This window comes from Tupaia chinensis, unplaced genomic scaffold, assembly GCF_000334495.1.
Source record: "Tupaia chinensis unplaced genomic scaffold, TupChi_1.0 Scaffold140301_1, whole genome shotgun sequence".
NCBI classification, from domain to species: Eukaryota; Metazoa; Chordata; class Mammalia; order Scandentia; family Tupaiidae; genus Tupaia; species Tupaia belangeri.
In genome coordinates, this window is record NW_006200179.1 from 1,378,482 (window position 1) to 1,399,999 (window position 21,518).

General features: G+C 36.5%; 1 protein-coding gene and 1 pseudogene across 4 annotated transcripts in view; one reads left to right on the plus strand and one right to left on the minus strand.

The window, feature by feature from the left end:
- ROBO1 (roundabout guidance receptor 1) overlaps nt 1-21,518 on the minus strand; it is a 1,280,027-nt gene that overhangs the window by 1,101,945 nt on the left and 156,564 nt on the right. The window lies entirely within an intron of this gene.
- LOC102478976 (oxysterols receptor LXR-beta pseudogene) lies at nt 8,168-9,354 on the plus strand (annotated as a pseudogene).

Genomic DNA, 21,518 nt, shown 5'->3' on the forward strand with positions numbered 1-21,518 from the left:
TGCATAGAAAAACAGATAAAGTATGTCATGACTTTTCGACAACCCAATATATAAAAAGTAATTTGTCCTGGGGACCAGCAGGTGGCATGGTGGTTAAGGCACTGGACACTCCCACATGGCCAACCACAGTTCAAGTCCTGGACCTGGTGGCTTGCTTTCTCACTTTCCCTCTTTCTCTCTCACTCTCTCTCTGTGTCTCTCTCTGGTCAAATTAAAATAAAATGAATGAATAAATAAAATGAAATAAATAATTATTTTAAAAAAAGTAATTTGTCCTGAAGTAAAAATAAAGTTCTTATCATTCAGTTTTGTGACACCAGAATGCCAGCTTATAGAAGGATAAACTAACTTAATTCAGTAGGTTTGTCTGCACATAGCTATGGTCGGTTTGTTTATTTGAGATGAGCTGTCTTTTACTACTTATAACTGCAGAGTTATTTTACTTAATTTTCCTTTTTAAGAGCCATCTAATCCTATGCCAGAAATCTACAACCACTTGATCTCGCCTGTGATACTTAGGGGTTATTTCCTCAAGTACCCTGGAAGCAAGTCTTATATGGGCAAGAACCTTTTCTGAAAGGAATAGTCACTATTACTGTAGGCTCATATTTATTGTGTCTTCTTCATTTAGGGGTTAATGTATTTATCTCTCTCCTTACCCTAGTCCATTACTCAAAAATGGCATGATACACAAACAATCTCTTTCCTGTCTTACCTGTTTTAAGTGTCAAGGGACAGAAGCTTAGATTTACAAATAAGCACAAACCTAAATGAACACTTCCATTCTTCAATATACACTATTTAGTTGTTAGTTTGCCCAAAGCCTCTTTCTCAGGATCATCCACTGAATGCTTAACTTACAGTCACGTTTCTCACTAGAGAACAAATGATTAGTATTTCCAGAGAAAACATCTCAGTGTACTGCATCCAGGTCTCTTCCTTGGACTGGGTCTTGATGTCATACTTGCCCTATCATTTTTGTTTCTGCTTGCTTATGGAGTTTCTCGGATTCCTCTTCTCTAATATTTGATTACTTTGTGCCCTAGAGGAAAGAGTCCTTCTTTTGAAATAAAACCTAAACCTCTGATTTCTTAAATACATGAAAGTTTGGCTTCACTCTCAATGTAAATCAAAGCATATATGAACCTAGATGCTACTCAAGACTTGCCTATTATTTGAAACTTTAGAATGATGATATTTGTTAAATGATGCATTTATAGTATGTTTATAAAAACTGAATTTAAATATATGTGGTTAATTATATTCTACCTGTATTTAATTCACAATTACATTTTACTTATTCATAGCTGTCAGTTATTGATAAAAATCCATCATCAAGTAGACAGTCTTTCTTAATATATACCGACTATCCACACTGTATGTAAGAGAGCGAAATATTGGAGGACATAAAAGCAGTGAAAGTACCTAACGAGAATAAGACAGTGTGGAATGGGGGGGGGGTGAAGAGAAGAGGATAGAGAAAGATAGCAAGAGAACAAATAGAGAGGCATGACATTAGTGGGACACAGGTATGGCTTATCTGTTGATGATGACACATATAACATTATCAACTGGTTGGGACTGAGAAGTATTTTTTTTTTTTAAGAGGGTTTTTGCTATAGGGCACATGTGCTTGCGAGAAAGACAGAGACAGAAAGTGAGAAATCACCCCCAGGGGAGATGGCCATACTGCAATCCCTTCTCCTCCATTCTCCTCTTGGGATCTTGGGCACGCATGCACACGCGGCCGGCGTTGAGTTCTAAGCCACCGGGTCCAGGACGCGAACAACGGTCGACTACATGGGAGTCCAGCGATAGTCATTATGCTAACTGCTGGTCCCGAGAAGTATTTCATAATGAGTTAAGTCTTTTTACAAGAAAAATGAGAAACAGTGATTGACTGTTTAAAAAAAAATAATTTGAATAATAGTAATGATTGGAAAAAAACAATGAAAAGATATTGAATGATGAAGTGGAGAATTTAATGTCTCTGTATTGACTGACATGCATGGCAATCCCTTTTGAAAAAGCAATGTAATACATTGTAAAGTTACATGCAATTCAATGTAATATAAACAAGATTATGATGATAATAAATAAAAAATAAATTAAAAAAGAACGCAATAATCATAAGGAAATAAACTGAAAATATAAACAGTTGTTATACTTGATTAAACTCTAAGTTATATTATCCAACAGGCAGATATTATTTTAAAAATCTGTTTTAGTATGAATATTCATTAGATAAATTTTCATATCTAGAAACAGTTCTGTGAATTTACATAGTATGGCATGATTTAGAGTAGCAGCCACAAATCAGAAATGGAAACTGTGTTATTTGATATTATATACATGTCATTTCAATACCTTTAATTTTAAGAATACTTAAACTTATTTATAGAATAAATTTTGTTTTTTTGCAAACGTGAATGCAAAGTGCAGAGATTCCTTATAAACCTTCTCCCAACTTGACAGAGGTAATGTCACCTGTTAATATTCCCTGGCACAATGTTACATTTGTTACAATTAATGAACTATAGTGACATCATTATCACTTTCTATTAAGGTCCACACAGTAATGTGTGTTTTACGGGTTTGGAAAAATGTACATGGTAGGTATCCACCCTTATGCTATCACATGGAAGAGCTTCATTTCCCTAAAAATCCCCTTTTGTGGGCAAGCCAGTGGAGTGATGGTTAGGACAGTTGGATCCCACAGGACTAAATGAGCAGTTCAAGTCCCAGACCTTGTAGTTTGGAAAACACACTGGGCAAGTATATATGTGCACCCAAAATCCAAAGGGCAGGATGAAATAGAAGGAATTGTTCTATTATTATATTTGATTATTCCCCTAGGGGGTTGATTTTACTCTCTCTCTCTCTCTCTCTCTCTCTCTCTCTCATTTTCTTAGTCTCTCTCTCTCTCTCTGGCAAGTGCACACACCCTAAAACAAAAACTTAAAATAATTCCCTTTGCTTTGTCTATTCATTTTGCCTCCTCCTACTTCTCAAATAGCAACTCTTCTCATTTATACTTTCTCTATATTTTGCCCTTTCTAGAATACCATATCATTGTAATCATACCGTATATAGCCTTTTCAGATTGCCTTTTGGCACTATTAGGTTTTTCCTCTGTGTGTTTTTATGGTTTGACAGCTCATTTCTTTTTAGTGCTGAATAATATTCCATTATCTGAATGTGACACAGTTTGTCCATTCATTTACTGAAGGACATCTTGGTTGCTTTCCAGTTAGAGCAATTATCAATAGAATAGCTATAAACATCCATGTACAGGTTTTTCTGTAGAAATACATTTTAATTCATAAATAACAAGTAATGTGAATGCCGGATCATATAGTCAGGCAAAGTTCAGGTTTTTAAGAAATTGTCAAATTCTTTGCTAAAGTGTCTATACATTTTGAATTTCCATTGGCACAAGATGCAAATTCCTATCACTACACATTCTTGCCAGCAGTTGTAATGACCAGTTTTCTGGATTTTGGCCATTCTAAGAGGTAGGAAGTGGTATATAGTGAGGGAAAGGGATTGAATTATTTATTTATTTTGTTATTATTATTTAATTTGACTAGAGAGAGTAAGGGAAAGTGAGAAAGCAAGCCACCAGGTCTGGGACTCGAACTGCAGTTAGCCGTGTGGTAGTCTATCACTTGAACCACTATGCCACCTGCCAACCCTGGTAAATAGTGTTTTTAATGTTCATTTTCCTGGTAGTATGTCACATGGAACATCCTTTCAGAACGTTATTTCCATCTGTGCATTGTCTTTGGAGAGGTATTTGTTAAGGTCATTGGCCTTTTTAATCAACAGTTCTCATTCATATATCTTTTCCAAATATTTTTTCCCAGTCTATAGCTTGTCTTTTCCTTCTCTAGACAGTGGCTTACACAGAGCAGACGTTTTTAATTTGAATGAAGCCTAGCTTACTGATTCTTTATCAATACTTGACATTTTGAGCTTGGAGAGTCTTCCCTCAATATTAAAACACCCAAGTTAGGATATACCCTTACTAGTAATACACTGTAACGTAAGTGCCATACAAATATGATGTATATGTGAATGATAATTATACAGAAATAATATAGTCCAGTATTTTACAAGCATAGCTGGCAAAACTAAATTGTTTGGGAGTAAACTCCAGCTCTATCACTTAAATATTATCTGACTTTTGGAAGATACTTAATTTCTCTTAAGTCTCATCTTTCTGAACTGCAAAATATATATAAAATCTTGTAAGACTGTATGTTTCATCTCCTGATTTCTGTTACTATTGATTCATCATTATTACTAACTTCAAATATTAATAGCATGCAGTGAATTTCCTCCAGGGTTATAACAGAACCAGTCCTGGATTTGTGTTTACATGTCGCTTTACATTTGAGCAGTATATATTTTAGGTTTAATTTGTAAGACACTAAGGGTTTGGTTTATGTTATGGCTTGTAATGAGATTAATTTATGTATGATAAAATCAGCCCATGTTGAGTGTGGTTCAATTTTAACAAACTTATAGAGCCTCATAAACTCAATGCCAATCAAGATATAAATCCTGGACTAGCAGGTAGTGCGGTGGTTAATGGCCGACCACAGTTTAAGCCCTGGACCTGGAAGCTTGCTTTCTCACTTTCCCTCTCACTCTGTCCCTCTCAAATTAAAACAAATAAAGTTAAATAATTCTAAAAAAACCCCAAAAGATATAAATCCTTTTTATGCGGGCTTTGTTACTAAAAGCTAATATGTTATATGCATGTGAGGTTCATACTCACCAGTTGCTACTATGTGTTTTCAAATAATAATGAATTTAATAATATAGTGACCCATTCCCTGCTTTTTAGAACGACTATTGCTTCAGTGAGAGTTTTCAAAATGTATTTTAGGAAAATGCTGTTTCACTGATTATTAATGAAAATTTTTAGAAAGTGAACAAGTTCCATGATAAGTTAATTAAGGTAAATGCATAGTGTAACAAAGTGGAAAGTATTTCTTCAGGTACGTATTTCAGCTTACTTAAGTGAATATACACATTTCGTGAATTTATCAGTGCATGATGCCCATTTTCCAGCTTTTTCTGAGGCCCTTTGTTCTAGATAGTGCTCTCCATTTCTTACACACTTGGAAGAACAGATACCATGTAGTGAGCTGTTCTTTACTCTTGCCGAAATTGATTCCGCTGTAAGTTATACAACTCTCTTTAAGATAGCTTCCCAATTGGTAATTTAAATATGTTTCCAAGAACCAAACTAGTTTTGGATTCTTATATTCCCAGTCTTTTCATCTTTTTTTTTTCTTTATTTTTGCTGAATGTCATCCAATGAGTCAAAAGTTGGGAAAGTTTCTAATGTTTAACAAAACAAAATCAACAACAGTTGGTTAGGGAATGGCTGGGCTTATGGAAAAATAGCTATTTCTAGAAATCACCTGTCCTTCTGAGACTAAGAATCAGGAAAGCCCAGTCTCATTTTGAATTTTTCATATAACAAATTAGTCAATAATCCACACATGGAGAAATAAATAATTCTACCCCTCTATAAATGAGATAAATTTGGCTTACCCAAATAGACCTATACTCCTAGTGCTAATAAACAGAAATAAAGCATTCAAAATAAAAAAATCTCTATTTAGATCAATCTTTCTATTGTTCTAGATTTTTTAAATTAAAAATGAAAATTTAGGTTCATAAAAGAGCTGTCATTAGATGAATAATCATACCTTTTTTTTTAAACAATATATGTGAAGCTCGGTGCCAGACACTAGAGGGGTCAAATAGCTATTAAAAAATACTCTTTTCATGTCAGAAGAGTACACAATTATTACAAATGAATGATAAAGATAAGAAGAATTAAATTAGTCATGGGAGGAAGTGATATGAAAGTAGAAAGAGGAAGTTTGAGGCCTTAATGGGATTGTTGAAGTGATACACTGCAGTACTAGGGAAAGGCATTCAATGAGGGAATGAGTGTAAGTACATTACGATGAAAGGTTTGTGTAAAAATAACTAATATATCATATATATGCAGCAATTCACAGGAGGCCTCTATACTAGCCTATCTAATTGCATTATGTTAGAGAAACAAGTCATAGAATATTTCTCTCATGTGAGGATACATGTTTAGGCTACTTAAGATACTTGTCAACAGGAACACATGTAGTTTGCAAACAAGTGAACTAGAGCAAACTCTGCTATATTTCTTACAACAACATCAAGATGTCAGAGAACTGGAAAGTCTTAACTGCAAGATTAAATTCAAGGCTTTTTCTTAGCAGCATGATGGCACCTGGAAAGATAAAACTTGGCAAGAATTGTGTAACTTGGAGATGAAAGTGACTCAAGATAAAAGAAACCACGTAGACGATTACCAGTATAGTGTAGTATATATGGTGACTAAGATCTTACAATCAAATATAATAGGATGGGGAACCAGTAGGATAAGTTTATAGACATTGTGAAGAAAAGGTAACACTTTGGTGGTGATGAACAAGACACTGGAGACATTTCTAAAATGTCAAGCTTGGAAATTGAAAGTTCAATGAAATATTTGTGTGTTTGTGCATGCACACACATGTGTGTGTGTTTATAAATGCCTGAACGATCTACTCTTCCCATTGAGCACTCTAGAATAATAATGCCTGTTTAAATCTATTGTTAACTCTGCTAAGAATTTACTACTACCTTCTATTTAGTTAGAGATGCATTTACCTTGAAACAATTCAGGGAAGCATATCTTCTTAAAAGCAAGGGTTTAATGCATTTAAATAGACAAGCCAAACTAGACAAATTACTGCCAAGCTCTGGTTACATCACATCTCCTACAGAGAGTATATTATTTGCAAATAGCATCTACATAAAAAAGCAGAATACGTAAAGCACAGTTTGAGGGCTAAATTAGAACATCTCTTCCTTTTTATATACTAGAAATACTTCTCCACGAATTGGTTTATATTGCATTTGACTTCAATATATCACATATAAACCTTTCCCCACAGGAGACAAATGCTATATATTGAGTCAAAAGCTTAAATCACTGTAAACACCAAATTAAGATATCCTAGATGTAAAGTATCATTATCAACTTTCTGACTTCACTTATATACTTGGGTTTTGTTTAAAAAAAAAAAAAAAGTGAAAAGGGACCCAGGAGATGGTGCAGAGGCTGGGGTGGCTGGATTCAGTTTGAGTCCTGGACCAGGCAGCTTGAAAATCAGGAAGGGCTCATGAGTCCCCAAAAAATTCCCAAAAGGAGAAAGAATTGAAGCTTGTCTATTCACACTTGGGGGTGATTTCTTACTTTCTCTCTCTCTGGGCAGTGCAGTCGCCCTATAGCAAACAAAATAAAAGAAATGGAAAATAAACTAAGAATGAATAATTCTTTAAAAAATTAAGTGATGCATGGGGCCAGGTTGCCAGAAGTGGTAAAGTTACTTTTTTTTTTTTTTTGACGTGCAAAATAAATATTTTTGTTATTATGCAAACAAATGTTAAAACTTATATCTGTAATTCTCTGTCCAGTCCCAGGGGCCCTACAATTGTATTCATAGATTCCAGTTTCAGAGCCCAGAAGAGCTCGCTGTGGGAGGGTCCACCCACATTGCTTCTAGCCCATCACCAGCCAAAGTCTGCTTTCTTGCTTGTCTCTGTCCCCACCCCTAGCCCCTGCTCCTTCCCCTGGTAAGCTGAGGAATTAAAAAAGCAAAAACTATCAAAGCAGGATGGGGGCGGGGAGGGGGGTCTCACTCACTGTGGTCAGCACCTCTAGCTACACCTTAGCGAAGTTGCTTTTGAGGGGAATCAAGTAGCAGTGGCTTGTCAAGGGCTACAGAGGAAGAGGAAGTGAAACAGACCTACGGAACTGTCCTCTCGCTTCATCCAGCGTGCCCTAGGGCCCTCTAAGAGACTGTCCAGGAGACTGCTAGAGACAGCCCAGAGCTCTGCCTTCGGCCCGGACTGGTGTTCAGAGAGGGGAGTGACCTGAAACAAAGCTGCTGGGTGATACCATTATGTCTTAGCCCATTACAAGCTCCCTAGAAATGCCTCCCACCCCTCAGCCCCATGCCCCTTCATCTTTGCCCATTGTAAAATAGGGTCCCGAGCCAGGCCTCTGGGGTCCAGATGCTTTTGACCAGGAACTAATGAGGAGGGTTCAGCCTGCACCATGTACCCAGTAAAGGAACCAGAGTGCGAGTCAAAGAAGAGGAAGGCTCTGAAGGTGCTGGGCTATGTACTTTGCAATTTGTGTGGGACAAGGCTTCTAGCTTCCATTACAATGTGCTCAGCTGTGAAGGGGCAACAAGATCTCTGGTAGAGATGGGCACTACTTCTGCCAGGGCAGTGGAATCTGCCAGACCCACACCTTCATGAGGCAAGTGCTCATAGTGCTGGTTGCCAAATGCCAAGAGGAGCCATGCTGTCTTCTCCCAAGAGCAGACTCTGGAGAAGATTCAGAAGCAGTAGCAGTAGTCACCATCAGTTGGGCCCAGGGTTGAGGCATCCCCTGGAAGGTCTGAGGCAGGTGGCTAGGGCTCCAGGGAAGGCAAGGGTGTGCATTTAAAGGTGATCAAGACACTCACGCTCCAACAGTTGGTGGTAGCCCAGCTCTAGTGCAAAACTTCCTCCCTGAGCAGCCCAAAGTCATGCCCTGGCCCCAGGCACAGACCCGCAGTCCCTTGATGCCCACCAGCTTTGCTTTAGCCACTTCACAGAGCTGGTCACCAGCTCCATCTAGAAGATTGTGGATTTCACCAAGCAAGTGCCTGACTTTCTTTGACTGGGCCACAAGGACCAGATCGTCCTCCTGAAGGCATCTAGCTCATGCTGCTGGAGAGGTCCAGGTGCTACAATCACAAGAAGAGTACATCACTTTCTTGAAGGACTTCACCTACAGCAAGGTTGACTTCCATCATGTAGACCTGCAGGTGGAGTTCATCAACCCCATTTTTGAGTCCTTGGGGGCCACGGTATAGCTGGGCCTGGGTCAGGCAGAGTATACCTGCTGGTTTCTGTCAGCCTCTCAGTTGACAAGCCCAACGTGCACGAGCTGAGCTGTGTGGGTGCTGCAGCAGCCCTACATGAAGGCGCTGCTATCCTACCTGTGCATAAAGAAGCTGCACTTCCGGCGCATGTTAATGAAGCTTGTGAGCCTGTGCTGACTGAGCTTCACACACTCAGAGCAAGTCTTTTGCCCTACTGCTCCAAGACAAGAAGCTGCCACCACTGGTGCCTGAGATCTGGGATATCCATGAGCTAGGGGTCAGCCATCTGGCCCCACAGCCTTGTCTGATCACCCTTCAACAGACAGCCCCTGTCACACCTTCCTCCTCCTGGAGTGGGAAGGGGCCCTGACTAGCCTGTGTTCCCAGCTTATTACCTGAAACACAGGCCCCAGCTCTGTCAGCCCCCAACCCTCTGGGTTAGATTGGGGTCCAGGAGACTTCCTTTCTGCTCATCTAGTCTTCCAAGAGTGGATGGGTCACATCCCAGTCTCTGACATCTCCCACTGCCCTCCCCGTCTATCCAACCTGCACCTCAACCTGGGCACCATACACCTGAACAGAGTGGGGAGGGCCCATGGTTCTCCCACACAGCTGGAGAGACCATAGGTCTCCCTTTTCCTTTGCTTCTTTTAATTAATAAAATCTAAAATCAAAAATTAAAAAAAAATAAAAGTCTCCCAACCAAGAGAAGCCTAGGCTCCGATGGCTTCAATTCTAAAGTCTACAAAACTTTTTAAAAAGAGCTAACTTCAATACTCCTCAAGCTATTTCTGAAGATTCAAAAGGAAGGAACCTTCCTAAGTTGGGAGAAAAATTAGAGATTCATACTGAGAATAAAATACATGCATATAACGTATAGCAGTGACTACAGAGGAGAAATCTGGCAAAATGGGATACCGAGGAGCAGAAGTACGGGGACTGACACGAGCCTCAGACGTTTGTCACTTTGTTCATTCCTTCAAGATTCTGGATATGTGGGCACAGCTCCATTACTACTCACAGGGCTGTTTCATTAGGACAGACCTTGGACCCTGTATCCAATTAGGCTTCCATTTGTTTCACAAAAGACTAATTAAATCTCTTCACAGTTCAGGAAACACAGCATTTTAAACATGTGGTGAGGAAACGCAGGGCACATACTAAACCTCAGTCTGTACATAAGTGAGGTAGTGAGAGTCTCAGCCTATGTCCACAACACACTAAAACACTTGATTAAATCTGGATAAGGAGTCAAAGAACATTTTTTTGCTTACATATTCTGACACATTTAAAATAGCTCGTCTACTAGTCCCTGCAGACAGATATATTACCATCAATTAATGAACACAGAGAAGATTAAGATAAATAATTAAGCGTACATCCATTTGGAATCTTACTCTTCAACGTGTACTATATTCAGAAAAGATAAGTGTTTTTCCAAATAGTGCTAACATTAATCTCATGGAACTTTTATACTACTAAAGACTTTCAAAAATTTGAACTTTTTTTTTTCTGTTTATTTTGTGATTAGAATGTCTGAAGACATAGTGATAGAACAGAATACTAATTTTTTTTAAATAATTTTTTTTCAGAAAAAGCATGGGCCAGCCCCCTGTCCTAGTGTTTGAGGGAGTCATATTTCATATCTCTGACTATGGTTCAAGCATGGCTGACCAGATCCCATATGGCTTACTTTGTGTGTGCATGCCCAAATCTGGACAGGATGGAGAAATGGAAGAGAAAGGATGGTGGTATGACCACATCCCATTATAGGGACATTCTCACTCTCTCTCACTGTCTCTCTGGCAAGTGCATATATTCTCTGGCAATTTATTAAAAACAAAAAAGAAGGAAAAAAACATTTTAAAAAGTAATAATTCAAGGGGCTAAACAGTAGCACATCAGGAAAATGGGACTCTTTGAGTCTGATCCACAAAGGAAGGTTGGGTTTGCATATGGAGTCCCCCTGAATATGCTGGGCACATATGTGCCCATGATAGCAGCTGACCAAAGGTCAGAAACAGATCATGCATCATGATCCAGTTGGAGGTGCCTTTTTCTCTCTTTCAGAAAACATAAATGAAAGTAAACTGAAAATAAAAAGAAGAAAGACTATCAGAAACCAGTAAAAATGAACCTCACCATCCCATTATGTTTTATTGTATTACAACTTTAGAAGAATCATTACACATGAAGGACAAGTAATGATTTTATTGCTTCAAAATGAGAATTTGCAGTATTAAATGGTTCTTTAAACTTTGCACATCAAGTATTTTAATTAGTGATTGGCATCTTCAAATAAAGTACTGAAAACCATGAAAAGAGTCAAACTAAATGATCACTAAGAATTGTACTCCATGTGTGGTCTTATTTCAGCATGTGGAAGCCAACACTTCATCAGTGGTTTAAAGAAATGCTAGCATGACTTCTGGATTAGATAGTTTTAGTATAGTGCATTCCTAGAGTTCATATATGCATTTCAAGATTAAAATATAAAATCGATAAAACAGCAAGACAGTTGTCAGTTGTTGGCTAGACTATGTTATCAAAATGATGGAAAAGCAACTATGTGCAAAAATAAACATAATGTTCTATCCACAGGGCATGATGAAGATAAACACTAGTTTCTCTACTGTAGCAACTATAATCATTAAAGAATCGATGGCAAATTAAACTGCACAAATCCTTGGGCAGAGAGGGAGGGAGGAGAAAACACAGCAGTAAAGGCAGAATGACTCAAGTCAATGTTCACCCTAAACATAGCGAGGTTCATTAGTATTACTAATAGAAAGGCAAAGGTGCAGACAGGACGATGGAGATTTTATCTTCTTTTCACTTTTATTATAGGGTTGCCTCAGGCAGAGCTAGTTTTCAGACTTGCTAAAAAGAAAGACTGCATTTATATATTAATAGTATTGTTGTAAGAATAAAGAAATTAAAAGGAGATAGAATATAAAGAAATAAAATACAGTCTGCCAGAATATTTTTTGCTTTTGCTTTTTGTCTTATTGTGTTGCTAGAATAAAAACTGTCTACATCAGGCACTTTTTTCAAAATGAATGTTCAAATTCAAAGATGGTTCCTTAAAAGTATACTCATGTACACCAAGACAAAAAGAAAGCAATTTCCAAACAAAGCAATTTTCAAACAAAGCAATTTTCAAAATGCTGTGCTCACACTAGCTCAGTCAGATGAATTCTATACCCACTTGACCTTCAATCATATTGTTCATTTCATCATTCTGTTGAAAATTAGTGGGACACATGATGGTTGGTCATCCTAGCTGGAAGTGAATCCGGTTGTCAACATTTTTTTCTGAACGATATTATCTTTCAAGTAACCTAACATGAAAACACACATCGATAGCTTCACTGTTCTTAGTTTGCCTCTGATAATTTAGATTCATCTTAGCACTGTAACAAAAATATAGGAAAATTTCATGGCAGGGTTTAGTCAAAGAAAAGTTACATAGGGAGCTGGTCTGGTTTGACACTGATGTTGAGAGGGAGAATGGGGGTTGGTAGGTGGAGGAGACAGTGAAAAACATAGAAGATGAGAGAAAATGAGAGAAACAGAATAACTGACTTAGCAAACATGATAGTATTATGTGAAATTAACAGCAAACCAACTATATAGCAGATAAGGATAATTATAACATTTCTTTGGCTTTTAGAAAGTTTCACTGTGAGCATCCTGTTTCCTCTGTTTGGTCTAATTGAAATACAAAAAAGTCTAGTGACTTATTTTTCACTTTGGAAACCAGTATTCAATTAAAGCCAGATACACTGCAAGTTAAAGTGTAAAATTTGAGCTGTGGTATTCTGATGAGTTTTTTTTTTAAGCATATTTAATGTACCATGATGTCACTGTTAGAATAATTTATCTAAAAACAAAACAAAAAAGGAATATGGCAAAAAGTATACCAAAATTACCATATTTATGTACCTATACTTTATTTTAAAAGAATTTTTCTGAGAGCTTATTATGCACCTTTTTTTTTTTTTTCCCCAGAGCATTAACTACTATGTCACCTGCTGGCCCCATGTTATGTGCTATCTTAAGGTACAAAAATGAGTAAGACAGGCCTTCACCAGGGTGAGTTCACAGTATGCTGGGGAAGCAGGTCCAGGAAAGATATTGAAATATAAAGTGATAATTTTACAACTTCGTACAAATGGAGTGCTGTGTTAGGAGCCTGAAGAGAGAGAAAGTAAGTAGACTTCTGGGAAACTGAAAAATATTCATTACAGAAGTGACTTGAAGGAACAGGAGTCGCTGATCAAGCCAAGCGAGTTTAGGATTGCAGAAGAAAGAAATTCTAAAAGCAAACACCAACTGTGCAAACACATGGAAGAAAGAGAGATTTTGTTTGAAAAATAATAACTGATTTACTTTGGAAGGGATTTCAGATGACATGTATGTGGGAGGCTATGATTACAGACGGAGCTAAAAAATTGAATAAGGCCAATGTGTAAAGGCCATTGTATGTGTTCAAAATGAATGTTTAAGCTGAAGAATTAACAAATGTCATGCCTTGAACAAAATATTCTGTGAATCATGAACTTGAACTGGGAAAGCCAGGAGATCATGAGTTTGTTACAATATTCTATAAATGTATTACTTCCTTGTAATATTGCAAACACTAAATATTTGCTGAAAAAATGCAGTTGCAGAGAGATGGAAGTACCCACACAAGAAAGCTATGATAATGTTGATGTTCATTTATCTAAGAATATTGCATTTACATTAGGCAAGAAGTGGTGGCTAAAGATAGAGTTTACAAAAACAAAACATTATACTGACCAGTATTATCCAAAGAAAAATGTATTCAGTTCTTGTGATTATTTGCTCATATTTCCCTCCAAATTAATTTCAAACACACTGCTTTGAATGTGTATGGAAACCTAAAATTAGTTCAATTCTATGGGGAGAGAAGTCACAGTGTCATTTTAAAGTGGATGTGACATTTAAATTAAAATCTATTACTTAAGGTTTAATTCTGTTCATGTCTAAGCAACTGTTTTCATGGCTATTCATATTAAAGCATAGCATAATGTCTAAGCTGTGAGTAGATTACACACTAAATATGTAAATATTTAAATATGCTGTAAATTTTTAGATTGCTTAAGATAAAAATCTAGAAATATTATTTTCCAAAAAGTACATGTATCTTGTCTGTCTTAGCAACTGCCTTCGCTTGTGTTCAGTTTGTTTATGAAGATATAGCATCAGTGTGAGGACAAAAGAATAAGCATTAAATTTCAGACTGATTATTAATAATGTTATAGTAAGAAAGACATTAATGAAATAACAGAAGAGCAGGTCGAAAGTAATTTTCATATGTCAGCATGCACAAAGACATAACAACACGATTCACACACAAAAGGCTGTTCACGTAAAGGGAGGGAAGAAATTCTCTGACTGGCAATTGTGTAGATGCATTCTAGAAGGCAAGGGTTTTTGAAAGGCATTTAGCTTTAAACCACTCAGTGTTCCTTTGAATGTCCTCAGCAGGGCCAGAAATGGAGGATTCAATTTTCAAAGATAATTGTGTCAGATAACTGTCTCATGCCTTTTCAGCAAGAATCTGATAAACACCTAATTACTAACCAAGTGATTTTAGAGCTACACAGCTGGGTTGGCAAGAAGGCTACTGGGTGAGACCTGGTCATCCAATGTATCAGGAGGAAAATGCGGCTGGATTGCAAATTAATTTCATTTATTTGGCTAATGAAACCTTACCAACTATCCTGAGGAGTAATCTATTATTTTAACAAAAGAGTATACATTTCAACATAAAATCAATGATAGCCACACAAATAACCTCATTACAATCCATCTTAGACAATCTACTAAAAAATAGAAATAGGTTAAAATGGAATTACAGGTTAGGTTTATTTTCTCCGGGCAAGCCTTATGCAATTATATTGATGGTACCTAGTATGCTGTAAAAGGCAAAATACTAACATTTTTGGATGTTAAAACTTGGCTCGATATTTTTAATAAAGATATTTGCCACAAATACAAGCATATTCATCTGTAAGTACATACATATGCACATACACCATGGCTCTTGCTTACCTCTGAGGGTGATTCCCTGTCACACTCCTGGCCTTTACCTCTTATGTTGCCTTTCTATTCCACATTGTCATAAATAGTGCAAGGCCTCAAATTAAGAACCGATGTTAAAGACTGTCTTGATAGCAAGTGAAATCAGGATGACCTCAAAAGGCATACTGCAGCTCCGTCCGATAAAGTCCTGTATCCAGACAAACTCATCTGGCAAAGTTCCTGCTTATCCCTGAACCGTATGTTTTATTACTCTATCAGAGCATGGAATTATCCTATCAAGCCAATTACATTCTCTTGGAGGAACCAAGGGACACTCTTGATACTATAAAGGCCACCTCCTGAAGTCTCTGGTTGTTCATTCCATTCTGCACTGCCACCCCTGTTGACCCTACATGGTGTGTGGTAACCTTTTCCCTGAGGTTGTGAATATATGTGATTTAGAAACTGCTGTCAATCTTATCTGTCTGGTGTCAGGTGTCATGTGTTTGACTGTCCCCATAACCCTAGGGCAGGAATCCCTCCCTCACCAACAAGATGATTAGGAGGTGATTAAAATGGCCTATGACCACTCAGATTGGTCTAAAGTACAGATCTGCCATTTCTCTAAATCTGACATTTCTTTGGTGCGATTCCAGAGTGACTGCCAAAATATGGAGATCGAAAGGGGTAAATAGAAGACTGGGATTGCCGAGTAAAACCTTTTTTATGCCAATGAATAAGACTACCTTCTCCAATTCCCTCACACATTGGTCTAGCAACTACTTGTGTAAAATGTTAGAGGATAAATTCAAATGAGGACTACCAAAGCACAAAGCAAAAACAATTCATCCCATTACCAAAGGATAATCAGAAAAAGGATCCATCTTTAGAACAGTTAGAACTTATATGTTACTTTTCTTTTGTTTTGAGGGGCTTTGCTATAGGGTACATGCACTTGCCAGAAAGACAGAGAGAGACAGAAAGCGAGAAATCACCCCCCCCAGGGGGGATGGCCATGCTGCAATCCCTTCTCTTCCATTCTCCTCTCGGAATCTTGGGCACACATGAACATGCGCCTGGCATGAGTTTAAGCCACCAGGTCGACTACATGGGAGTCCAGCAACAGCCATTATGCCAACTGCTGGTCCCAAACTTATATATTACTTTTTAAAAAGCTTTATTAAATAATTATTTTATTTAACTGTACTTATTTACTTTTAATTTGATCAGAGAGGGACAGAGCAAGAGTGAGAGTTCCAGACAGTGAGAGTGAGAGTGAGAGAGGGAGGGGGAAAGTGTGAAAGCAAGCCACCAGGTCTGGGACATGAACTGTGGTCGGCCATGTGGTAGTCCAGTGCCCTTACCCACCATGACACCTGCTGGCTCCAAAACTCATATATTTCAGCAAGCTATGTACAAGAGTTGCTCTTTTAATCACTATTTTAATCTTAGAGATAATAGGATGACTATTCACCAAAGACAATTTTGTTTTCCTGTCATTGTTCTTATAGTTTACCATTGACTATTTCTTTTGACACAATTTCCATTTCTTCCCCTCAAGTACCTCTATTTTAGTCAAGTTTGATAAAATAGGCAAAAAAGTGTGGTCAGGGTAAAAGTGAGAAAACAAAACAAATGAAAAACAAAAACAAAAAAAAACAAAAAAAAACAGCCAGTAGTAGAAATAAAGAATACCTTACATGTATTCTGGCTAAAATTAGTTAGAGGTAATTATTACAAGTCTGTATCTATACACTAATTTGAAGTATTTGAAATGTTCTTGAACTTCTATTATTTCTTAAGATTTTGACACAGGGCAAGTGCACTCGCTGGAGAGAGACAAAGAGAGACGGAGAGAGGGAAAAGTGAGAAATCACCTCAGGGGGGATGGTCATACCATAATCCCTTCCCCTCCATTGTCCTCTTAGGGTACACTTGCACATGCATCCTGTGTGATTTTTTTCCCCCTGTAATTAAGTTGACTGTATACACTTTACAGAGATTACTTTTTAAATCCAAATGTATTTATTAATATAATAATTATATTTTAATTATATTTTCATCTTTCTGAGCAATATAACTTCTGATGACCATAAAGGCAATTCAACCCTTTCTGTGCCAAAGAGATGTGATGCAGATGCTCCTGAAGGTAAACTAGTTCTTACTAACTGTTTTAAAATTTATAACACTATAAGAAAAGAATTGCCTTGCATTTTGCTGTGTTAATTATTTGATAGATTTCTTTTAAGCCACCAGATCTGAGATTTGAACCATGGTCAGCCATGTGGGAGTTACACAGTTTAATCACCATGTCATTTGCTGGACCCTGTTCTTGAACTCTTAAAATAGTAAAATATTATAAGGCTTCAAAGGTAAAACAATTTTATTAAATACATGGTCAGAGAAACAGTAGGGATTTGTTATTATATTTTTATTATTGTGAAGTACAGAAATTGAATTGAGCTTCAAAGTAGAAAGAGTTTGCAAATAAAATTTGCAAATGCAGGAACTTTTCTTGAGCATTAAATCAAAGATTAAAAATGATGCTGCAGGTGATGCTCCATTACCCAATACCGGAAAGAAATCACTACTTTCCACATACAGATATGCTAAAGCAATATCTAAAAATATCATTACTTAATCAACTTATTGTTTTCTAGGAAATTCCATATTAATACAAATTGCTGTTTTCTCTTGCAAAAAAAATTATAATCCAGTCTTTTCTCTCTTCCACTTGAGTCAAATATTTTTACCAGTATTCAAACATTTTCTGCTATTTCACAACTATAAACACACTTCAAAAGAAAATCAATAGCCAAAAGTATTTGTTGCTTCACTCTTATTTCAGTCTAATAAGGGCCTTATCAAGTAATGGCATTTTTGCAATTAAATGTCTTTATAAGGTTGTCTGAACTCACTCACATTATCGCCATCAGTTTCCTTTATTTTTCTTACTGATTTTTTTCTTTTGATTTTCCTCCTGCTTGCATTAAAGCACTGCAATTATTATTATTGTTATTATTATTGTTGTTGTTGTTATTTTAACAAAGGCCAAGTAATATTTTTATTAACATTCAAAAGTTTTCTTTATGCTCCTTTGCAGTTAATTTTTATCTCCTTATATGGAGATATGAGAAAATCATTATTTTTACTCCTCTTATATGAAATTAGTTTTGAGTTTTCATTAATCTTATATAAATTCAGTCTTCTGAAGTCATGATTTATTTCTTGCAATGTTATATCTATGGTATTAATTCAGGATGTTTGAGTAACTCTGGTTTGGAAGGTTTTATTACTCCGTAATATTTTATTATATGAATATAGCAAAACCTATGTATCTCAATTCCTATAAATGGCCATTAGGTTATTTATTTTTCCAAATTATTGACTGTTATGAATAAAAGTTCAAGATTATTCATCTATGTGACCTTTACATAAGCTTCTTTACAGCTCTGTCTCCGTCATTATACAAAGTGGGCCAGCCTTTGGCTTGGTGGTTAAGGCAGCTTGAATCCACATGGCTGATGTTTGAGTCTTGGACCTAACAGCTTGAAAAACACACTGGGCAGGTTTGCATAAGTGCCCAAAATCCCAACAAGAAGGCGAGAGGGAGGAGAAGGAGAGAGGGAGAAGAAGAGATTCTGATGTGACCAGCCTGTGGGGATGCTTTTTGTTGCCCACCCTCCATTTCTCCCTGGCAAACACACATACCCTGTAGCAAATTCATATATATATATATAAATTCAAGATATATATATAGATATACCCAATATATATTATATATCTTATAAATTCAGGGAAATATTAAGCACTGATTTTAATATACAATTTAGCGATGGAACCTTTATATTGTGGCCTTTAAATGCTTATTACGTCAGGTCTCACTCTGCTCTATGCATCCTGGTTTATTCACCACTATTCTTGCACATGAACTCCTCACTGATCAAATTTATTCTTATTTTTATTTTACTTTTTCAGTCTTCTCTTTCTCTTATTTATCCTGGAAATCTTTGTTTTCTCAGACTTTTCTTTTCCCCAGTACACCATCTGTTTGATTACTCAAGTCAAAATTATGCTGTCATAATGACTATATTTGCTATCTTGTTCAAGTCACATTTGCTTTGAGAAATTTCCCCTGATGCACTCTCAGCAAAATATCAGTTTAGAATTTGATTGCCTTCTTTCACAATTTCTTTTTAAAAATTAATGAAGTGGTAAATTTAGGTAAGATCAAACTATATGGGTACATATTTTATCTTAAAGATAATATATGGGGGAGCCCAATTAAATATTGTTGGTTCATAATACTTTTATAGATTTTTTTTTTAATTTGCTATAGGGCACCTGCACTTGCCAGAGAAAGAACAAGACAGAAAGTGAGAAAGCACCTTCTGAGGGAATGACCCCACCACAATCCCTTCTTCTCCATTCTCCTTTCTAGATTTTTGAGCATGTATGCACACCCACCTGGTCCATTTGTAAAGCTACCAAGTCCAGGACTCAAACCATGCAGTTGGCCATGTGGGGTCCAGTTGCCTTAACCACCATGGTACCTAGCTGGCCCTCCTAGATGTTCTAATTTTGAGATTACATGGCGGCATTGCCTCAAATATGACTGAAGATTGAATAGCAAGGTATTTTGTGATTCAGCATGTGTTCTTCATTCTTGTATTTTATTTTATTCTCTAACCAGGGATTTGGAGCAAGACTAAGTAGTGTCAGTTTAAAATCTTATGCTGAGAGACTGAGATGAAGAGCCAAAAGATAAACTATACTAGAGAGAGAAGCTACGGACCCTGTGAGCAATATGATCAGGATGTTATAGCTACAGAGCTTGACTCACCAAACATTAGAGGTAAGTGTTACTCAGTCACTTTTCTCCTCTACAGAACTGTCACCGGTCCTTCACTCAGCCTGTGTGTGTCACTGACCATTACCTTCTCAGGAGCGTCACTGCCTCAGACTCAACAACTATTTCACGGATTTGCTCTTCAAACCAGAGACTTCCCTAATATATTGTTATTGACATGTTATAAATAGGTCATTTTGATTAGGTTGTTTTCTAATCTCTAGTATATGTAAAAGTTTGGGCTTCCTCTGACCACCTCGGAATATCATTCACAATTGATTTAAGCTATATTTTTTATGTCTTTTCAAAATAAGTTTTGTCATGTATATTTAAAACACACAAAATTATGTCATGAGCTATTGTACCTATACTATACTTGTTCATAATAAAACAAATTACGTTATCAAATTAAGATATTCATCATCTAACATTGTTTCTCATTGTTTCTTGTTTATTTGTTTTTCTTGGGGCCAGAATGGTTCTAATCTATTCATTTAGCACAAATTCTAAATACAAAATACTATGGTCAATTATAGTGAGCAAGTCTAGAGATCTAATGTACAATATAATGACTAATGAATCTCAGTTATTTCTGCATGGAATAAAATCCAGTTTTCTGTCTTTTTTGTCACTCATGAAGCTAGTTCATCTTCATGTATGAATTTTTTTAACCCATGACCTTACCACACTACTGCCAATTGTGTCATCCCTGTGACTAGCCACTCCCCACCCCCTTGCAGAGCTCCTCACTGTTTGTCCACTGGGAACATGTTACAGGACCAATGGTCACCTTTGATCTCAGGCCTGCCAGAGCCCTGTGTGTTGGTTCACTTAGGGTATTCATCTTTACTCAGGCCAGGGTTGTTCTATATTTCAAGGTTCAAAGCTTTAAAAAACACAGCCATTCCATTTCAGGAAATAGCTACTATTAATGAAGAATAATAAAAAAAAACCACTATGTTCCTGAAACATCTTGAAGTTTTGAAATTAGATATTGCAGTATTAATTGTAGTTATGATGAAACTACAAAAAGGTTTTGGAACACAGAATGAAATTGCAAATCTATTTGGGGGCAACAAAAAATTGTAAATCCACACATAGTTTTTTGATAATGTGATAATAAAATTTTCCATAAGCTTTTGGAAGAGTCCTCAAATTTACTGTAACATCATCACTAAAAGATACATTAAGAATTTTTTTACATAAAAAAAATCCCTCACTAAGGCTCTAAATCTCATGATTATCCTCAATGTGATTTCAAAATACAGTATCCTTAACACATATCTTAGCATATTACATAGTTAACTTTGCCATTGTTCTTATATTCTTCAATAATTGTCATTAACTATTCACATGCATCTGCACACATAGAGGAACCTCAAAGTGTACTTACCTGTTAAGAATAGGGAAAATTGGTATGGTTTTACTATCTGAAAATGAATCCTTATTATATAGTTAAAGTTAATATATTACATTAAACATATTTATACTTATTGAATTAAACATTTATCCTTAAGAGTAAATTGTGGAAAAATAAAATCATAATATTAATATTATTAAGTAGTCTAGTGATCTAAAAAATTAACATTTGCAAATTAGTTGCTCTCTCATTGACATTAAGATACCCCCTAAAC